This window comes from Dryas octopetala, chromosome 5 (genome assembly GCF_963921425.1).
Source record: "Dryas octopetala chromosome 5, drDryOcto1.1, whole genome shotgun sequence".
NCBI classification, from domain to species: Eukaryota; Viridiplantae; Streptophyta; class Magnoliopsida; order Rosales; family Rosaceae; genus Dryas; species Dryas octopetala.
In genome coordinates this window covers 18,749,852-18,759,090 of record NC_141370.1, presented here as the reverse complement: position 1 = coordinate 18,759,090, position 9,239 = coordinate 18,749,852, and positions in this window count along the sequence as shown.

Here is a 9,239-nt window from a genome sequence, read left to right as displayed (position 1 = left end):
ATTTGTGAAGTTTGTAATCTCTAATTCAAATTGTCAATGACCATTTGGTCTAGTGGATGTCACACAAATTTTCCTTTATCAAATAAGGTCTTGAGTTCAAATTTTATGAATGATAGTGCAGTTGATTATAAATAAATAAAAATAAAAAGTGTTTGTAACCTCTAAAGGAACTTAGCTTTATCATAATAATAAAAAAGTTTGTAAGGTGACACCATTCAATAACAATGAGGTTAAGAAAGTTGAATTGCCCACGCCACTACCACTATTAATGAAAATGATGGTCTAAGAGACTAAGACGGGAAAAGTGGATCTCTATATTATTAAAACTCCTTAAGTGCTAGTTACTATGGGAATCGTGAAGATTAAGATTATCAAGGAAAATATCAGGATAACTAAAGATATTTACTTTCATGACCAATTAATTAGTCGAACTCCTTTTAAAATAGACTCATCAAGGGAAGAAACCATGTCAAGCAGATTTGGAAGAACAATGTTTCGCATACCTTCAATCTTGTAGTGTTATTATCATTTAAATCGTGATTCACAGGCCCCAAAAAAAATCGTGATATTATAATATTAACTATAGAAAAATTAGATTAAATACTAAATGAGAGACTTTCTTTATCAAAACTATTAATATATAGCAATGATATTTAGTTTAGAAACCAAGCAAATAAGAGACAAATCGTTTGGGGCCAAAAATCATGTTTGGAAATGAAATTCCTCTACAAGTGTTTCGAACACCTGACAATGATTGTTAATTATAACATAACATGTGACATGCGATGAATGAGATAGTAATACTACACATATATATGTTTAAAGGTGCAATTATATATTAGGGAAAATTATAATTTAGTGCTTCTAATATTTGTTATTTGAAAAAAAACTTTATGACTTTTTTTTTCTCAAATAAAGCCCTTATTTTTTTCTGAATATAGTCCTTTGATTATTACCTTGTCAAAGAAATATGTCATTATTTTTTATTTTTTTGAGAGTATAGGGTACGGGTTAATCTCATACCTTCTTAGGGTATACAATGAGGTTTGTGGAGGCTTTATATTAAATTTTAATTCTGAGATTTTGCTTGGAGCCTGGTATATGTGAAAAAAATAAAAAATAATCGATCAATATTGTGTAACATGAAATAGTTACAATATTATTGGACTTTAGTTAGAATTTTAAAGGCCATAAGATTTTATTCAGTATATTATAAAACTAAAGGACCTAAATGGAAGTTTCCCTATATATTATTGGGTCACCAAATTTATTCATCCAATTATATGTCAATACACATATTATAATATTAACTGTTATAAATAAGTAAGATTCAAAGTAGGCACATATTTGAATAAATAAAAAATTGTCACATTGTTTTGTGAGAACAAATGTGTAAGCACTATAGTACTCTTAAAAGCGATGAACACAATTGTTCTTCAAATAAACTTCTCCATATGTATGCGTGTATATATTTATTATGTAATTTTTTTTAAAAAAAAAAAAGTGTACACGTATCAAGTTTTACTCCAAATTTAAGAGTTATTGCTTGACCAGTCTGTCAAATCAAAATCATAGCACGTGTAAAAAGAACATCTTATTGTAGTATCACATAGAGAACGAATGATACACACACTATAATTGGCCTTCATTAGCATCGTCATATCCAACCAGGATGTCTTCCTTTCCCACCTAAAATCCTAATAAACAAATACTTAGCCCCTCCGGCCCTCCCTAAAGTCCACAATTATGAAAGAGGTTATCCCGGTAATTCCCACAAAAGTGAAGGGCATATTTGTCACTTAAATTTAATAAAAAGATAAGGTCAAGTGCATCACGGGACCCCATTATAGTAAATAATAAATATACTAATATTAGAACTACTGTTCCCATCACGCCGAGGCTGTGTCGTTTTGGACGCGTACGTCAGAAGTCAGAAACAAAACGTGGGGAATGGGGAATGGTGGGTTTGTTAAATTAAAACTTTCTATTTTGATTTTCTAAGACTTTAACAAAGAAAGAAATTTTCCTTTTTGGTTTTCGAAAAAAAAGGTTACTAAATCAGGAAATTGGCGTGCGTGCCTGCAATGCCCCAATAATCCAATATCACTTCACTTCGATTGGATGTTGCTAAAGCACCTGAGTCCTGACCCTCTCTATTTTTTCGGCAATAACTATGAAATAAAATTATGAAATGAAGTGCAAGATTCTCTGCCAAGTGCCCAACTTTGACCCTCACCTGAAGCCTGAAGGAGAACAAGTTCCGAAGTTGGCACTCTCAAGTCTCAACCATGATTCTTCTTCCCACTTGCACTAAACCATTCTACATGACTTAGCCAGAAGTAGTACGAAGAATTGTTCATAGTTTCAACCATACTAAACATGGCTATTGGCATATTTATACACTTTTTAATTAAAGAAGAACCAAAATATAATAGTCTTTCTTCCTTGAGGATTTTGATTGGTTCAACCGTTCAATGGCTATAACTCAAATGTTTCTGTCTCTACTATTTGCATACCTTTCTTTACGACTGTGAACTCGCGTCTTCATCAAACACCTTGTTTCTTGGCTTCTCTAGTTGTATTTTTTGCTTCCTAAAAAAATTCATATATGTACATTAGCTGGTGGCATCGGGCACCCAATAATACGACCCACCACTGATATATTAATATTATCTTCTTACCTATTATGCTATCAATAATGAGTTGTTGCAGCAAGCAAGTTGAGTTCTTTAAAAAAATTAATTAAGAGTTTGTGACAAGTCACGCTATGTAAAAATAACATAAATTTTTATATACATACAATCATATCTCACATAATTAACGATCAAATGAAAGACGAGTTGTCGCAATCTTGCATCTACTTGAATAAAAAAAAAGCATCATGTAATTAAGGAATTATTTATTCAGTATGGCCAGCGCATCGCATTGGGCTCTGGTAAATGGGACCCACTATTACGCATGGTGGGTCTCTCCATGATTGTTATTAGAGCCCGAGTAATGCGTTTGACATTTGGAAAATTTGCTCCGATCCATAAAAATTATGTAAAAAAAAAAATGATGATTGAGATATTAAATGGTTGGTAAAATATTTACAATTAGTTCTTTTCACACACCATCTTCTCTCCTTTTTATAGGAAAACATGATTTGCACAAGGTTACAAATAGAATGGCCTTGTGCTCAAGATGGGTGGGGAAAAAGATGTCTTCCATTTTGTTTTGTTGCTTCGATATGTGAACTTACTAATTATCTTAAAACTTAAGTAATTACTCTCTTTGTGGACAATGGTGATTAATTAGTCAACATCCAATTAGAGCTACCGCCACTTTTTGCAACTAGTCAAATATATGGTGGCCTACAACCTACACATGGTGAAGTTGGTGCAAGTTATGGCATAATTATAAAAGTAAAATGAATATAGTAGCCAAAAAATAATTAAGAATAAATGTAAAATGCTATTATGACTTGATGAAATATGAAACTTCACATCTTTAGAGCCGCCCAATTGCCCTCAGTCAACATATGTATCCTTTCAAAACGAATGTAAGAAATGCACAAAACACAATTCTAGGATACCTTACAACATCGAATTAACCATCATTTGGTTAATTAATTACTCATATAGTCTTATATATAATTTTATATGTAATTCCATATGCTAGCTCGAGGTTGATGTCCCAATAACCAAAATTTGATCTTGCATGATATTATAATCTTAACCCTCCAAACCCATGGGAATTAACCAATGGCAGATGTCAATACATGATTGAGAGACATGCACGTGCAAATGCATCACCAATATTAATTAGCCAATCGAGGGAGCCCTTTGCACGCCTTAGTTTATTGGGCTAACTTATCTCGACGGCAAGCAGCTAGTTTGGATCAGAATTCAGAATCAGAAGCCTGTCAATAATCTCACTATTTCTAAAAAGGGGTTTTGCAGGTGATACTAGGAATCAAAAACTATTTATTTATGTCATATATATATATATATATATACAGGTTTCTTCTATTGAGGTATATCTCAACTTATTTATATTGAGGTATACCCTATTAGGGCCCACATGAGTCGTTTTGTGTCGATCTGAACTGTTCATTTTTTACATCTCCATTGATAAATCATTCTTGTAAAAAATTAGCCAAATTGAAAATCATTTATCTATCTAACTTTGATAAAATAAATGGACGAACTAAATATTTTCGATGAAACTGTCAATTTGTTTTAACAAAGTTAGATAGGCAAATGATTTCCGATTTGATTAATTTTTTGCAAGGATGATCTATCAATAAAGATGATCCTTGCGAACGATTTGGATCGACACAAAACACTCGTGTGGGCCCCAACAAGCTCATACCTCAACAGAAATAAGTTGAAATATACCTCAATAGAAGGAGCCTGAATATATATATATATATTTATACAAAGTATAGTGGCAAATTCTTACCACAAAAGCAGAAAAAAAAAATAGTAACTTGATTTATGTTTATTTTATTAAAAATATTATTTTTATATTAGAAGTAAAAAATATGGGCGAACGAGAGGACTTGAAACTCAGTGTAGTAGCAATCGATAATGGCAAATGACAGAGACAATGGTTTTAGTTTACACGGAAATTTTTTTGTGTCTGAGTGTAACATCAAAGTCCATGACATGTTGATTTAATGTTACTAATTTACTAAAATTGTATTAAGTATACAATTTTTAAGAAATTGTTAGGATTTTAAATATTAATGATTGGACACGTGTAATAATTTGTATTTTCATATAATATGCCACGCGATATTACATTTACATAAACAAAAATTTGCATTTAAGTGGTGATCGGAACTATGAGTTTACAAATATTGTTAGAATTTTAAATATTAATAATTGGACACGTGTAATAATTTTTATTTTCATACAATATGCCACGCGATATTACATTTACATAAAAAAAAATTTGCATATTTAAGTGGTGATCGGCCGGTACTATGAGTTTAACATATACGCATATAGATACTCTGTTATTTGTAGGTATGTTCATATTGAATTATGTACGTATTCTTATGTATATTAATGTATTTATGAATATATTCACAATTCAATAACATATATAACTATTAATATATAATGTCGAATGGTCAAAATAAAAAATAAATTTAAAACCTGAGTTTAATAAAAATACAATCTTATTTAAGGATGAACTCTCTTTAATTATCTTACTTGTAAATTCCCTCAAATGGTTGTTTCTTTTAATTTCTTTTTCTTTTGCATAAGAATCTTATGCAGACTGGTGGTGCTGCACATTATGTAGGGTTTGGTTGATGTCGACATTATATATATAGGGTTTGGCGCTGGTTCATTAATTGAGAGCTTAGTTTTGGATTGGCTGACTCACGTGAATGATATTGGATGGGTCAATAAGATTCGATTTGTACTAATTAAGGAATCGACCAATAAGGAGCCTTCCAGATTTAGATGCCAAAAATCAAGGGCATATATCTCTTAAAAAAATGAGTCTTCCGTGAATCCAATACTTAATTAAAAAAGTTTCTTTTCTTCAAAAAATAAAATACTTAATTAAAACTAGGACAAGTGTCAATCATCAGCCAAATGATACCAAGTACAAAACCCAAGAAGAGAGAGTTAATTGATGCTTGATATCAATCTCCCATTAACATATCCTCCTTTAATTATTAATGGATAGGATAATAACTTCCATTAATTACTTTATCTAATGGAGGAAATGCTACTTTTCTGACTCGCGCATTTCTCACTTTTTAAGTTTCTTTGTTTTTTTTGAATTTTGATGTTAGATGGTATATAATATTAATATTGCAAAGGAGAAGTAGATCAGGAACTTTATCTTTTTAGGAAAGAAAAGTTAGCTTTATTTAAGGAAGAGAAGCATGCTTCTTATATACTTTTTTGGTGAAATGCTTTTATATACTCATTATATGGCTCTTCTTTTACAACCCTACTTGGTCACTGGTCCAACTACAAATTAGCATCATATGTATATATATATTCCAGCTTCTTCATGAATTTTTACATATATGGGTCATAACAGCAAGAAATTTATAAGAAGTGATAGTATAAGTTCATTTCTATTATTCTTCTCCTCTCCTCGTCTCTAAACCAAGCATATATATGAAAGCCCGAATATTCCTAGACTTATAGTGCTCCCATCCAGTCACTACATTTGTCTCAAATTACCACTATATGAAAGAGCGCACTGATTGTTGTCAGTAACATAAAAATCTGTAAAAATACTTATCTAATGTGAGATTAATTATACTCGTACAAAATGTGCTTAGAAGTGCTTTTTCGGGAGAAAATGATAATGCTAATAAATAGAAATAACAATTATAAGCAATACTGGAAGGACATAAAACAAGAGGTCGGCCAAAGAAAAATCCCTAACTAGGATGAGAAACAGAAAAAGCTTTTCTTACCATGCTATCCATCAGCTGACATGTTAATCTGGACCACCCATTTAACAAGTATGTAGTACTTAGATCAATGATTCAGATTGATATATATGCAGTACTCAGACAATAATATTATCCTAACATTATAGCTAGGCTGTTTAGCCATAAGATTTACATATGTACATACATTTTTAAAAGGATCGAGTTCATTAATTAGTAAGTGTATAGAACTCCAATCAACCATGGTAAATTTTTCAGTTGAAAATAATTGAATTAGTTACTATAGCTTAGTTAATTAAGAACCTAATAGTCTTTTTCTCCTCAATATATACCAGGATGAAAATTATGCTTTTCGGTCAACCATATCAAACTACAGTAGTTGAACCACCATGTCAAAGTAGAAGCTTATTAATTGGTGATTTGATAGTTTGACACTTACGGCAAGGCTAATATATTATGATGTTATGATGTTGGTAATTAATTAACTCTATTGTCAATTGCGGTACCTGAGGATTTTTGTGTTGAATACAAACTTTAGAGATACCCTTTTGCTTCCATATATCACTAATTGACAAGTCTATGGCACTGACCTAACATTATCATCATTTACCATAATTAAGCCTCTATTATATAATTAATTAATTAATTAATGCAACTTGTGTCAACAGAACATATTTATACTATTAATCAATATCACATGGAAATAACTTACCTGTCCCTGTTATAGGGACATATGTTATCTCCATTAGAGAGAGAGAGAGAAAAAGAGAAAGAGAGAGAGAGAGAAAGAGAGTGAGAGAAAGGAGAGAAGGGATAACAGCTGGCGTACCTACTGTTGCAAGTAAGTTCTTCTCATACCACATATATAATTAAATTGTTGCACTTATCAAGTTGAAAGTTAAAATATTGTGTTAAAGGAGACGGGAGAACGTGCTCTAGCTTGTAGCCATAGGGAGTTATACCTTGACTCCCTTACATTTCTTTCCCACTTTAGATAAGATCAATCCAAGTCAATTCATTTTTGGTATGATATTTTTTATATATATGTAAAGTTTTAAATAAGAATAATGTTAAGAATTTCAAATTTGTTTAAACAAATTTAGATTTTAAATGATGTGGTAAGTGTTTTATTTGTTAAAAATAAATTAGAACTAAAGTAGACCCAAATATGAGTCTATCAAACATTGTCACATAATTTGGAATCTACATTTAAAACACAAATTTGGAATCTCTCTAATTTTCAAAAAAAGAAATAATAATAAAAAAAAAACAAAAAGAAGTTGCGTTTGAAAATAATATTAATGAAATTAGCTAGAAAGACTATTTTAAATGTGCTCCAAATTAGTGCGTACCCACTACATATTATTATACGAGTACATTAATTAGCATATTGTGGCATGTGGGATAAAATGTGCTAGTTGGCCATATATGGTGTGCTTGTAGCTTTATAAAAATTTGGATTTGAAATATTTAGATTCTTTTCAGACCTATTGCAGATAAGAAAAGGCCGTTCACTTGCTCTAACGTTGACCCCAGAATATTAAGAAAAGGGACTGAGTTTTATAAATACTTAATCTCTTATTTTCTTTGAGATGTATAGTGTAAATTTAGCTATTATCAAAATTTTGATAATAGTTAAATGACTAAATAAGTTTTAATTAAGTTAATTTTTTATAAAGATGATATTTAAATGGTATTCTAAGAAACAAACAGTTCTAATCTTAAAACTATACAACGAAATGGGCAGGAGAAGAAAGATGTTGTAGAAGGAGAAGCTAGCTAGCATTTCTCCGTACATATATAAGTGGAAATGTTTTATTCATTGACAACATAAATATTTATGCTGACAGAGTGGACATCTAGATTATAGACGTACTATATATGAATTTGGATCCTCTCTTAAGCTTTCTAATTTCCTAACCTGACTAACCTTTTAATTATAGAATAACATGTGTCTCTTGTAACATCATATAATTCACACTTATTTAAAACTATAATTTTAAATAAAAAATTAAATATAAACCACATGTGTAATTAAAGATTTTGTTGGACTCTCTCTCTTCCCCTAAAATCTCTCACCTCCTCTCTGGTGCTCAGAGTCTATTTTCTTTTTGTTGGTTTTCGTTCCCATTTCAATTGGGATTGTAACCAATTGAAAATAATTTTTATCTATTTTGCTTCTCCTTGCTTTGGGTTTTTTTTTTTTTTTTTTTTCGAATTGTAAGACATGGATGAATTTATGAAAAACAAACAAAATGGAGGAATAAAAACTCCATCTTTGCAAATAGAAGAACATTCAAGAGATTGACTCCATAGATTAATGTATAGCAGTTTGGGAAATCAATAAAGAATGATGCTCTACACTCAGTTTTCAACCATAAAGATCACTTTAACCAGACACATTGTCGCTTTTGTTCCCAAAATCTTTGCATTCATCTGCTCCTTATGCGTATGTAAATAGATCAAAGTAAAATGATATTTACATGAAACCTATATATATCCTATATGAAGCGTTGGAGGATGTTATTAATTTTCATTTTTCAGTTTCATATGAAGACTCTGTGTACAGAGAGAGAAATGGGGAGAGATTTTAGGGGAAGAGAGAGAGTCCAACAAAACCTTTAATTATACACTTTGCTTATATTTAAATGTTTATTTAAAATTATAATTCTAAATAAGTGTGAACTATAAAATGTTACAAGAGACACATGTCATTTTATAATTAAAAGGCTAGTCAGTTTAAGTTCGCCTAGCTAGCTAATTTGTTTTTATTAAAGTTTTAAATTATTTGATTGGTACATTCAGGGAAAACTTGCAAATTTTGAAAAGA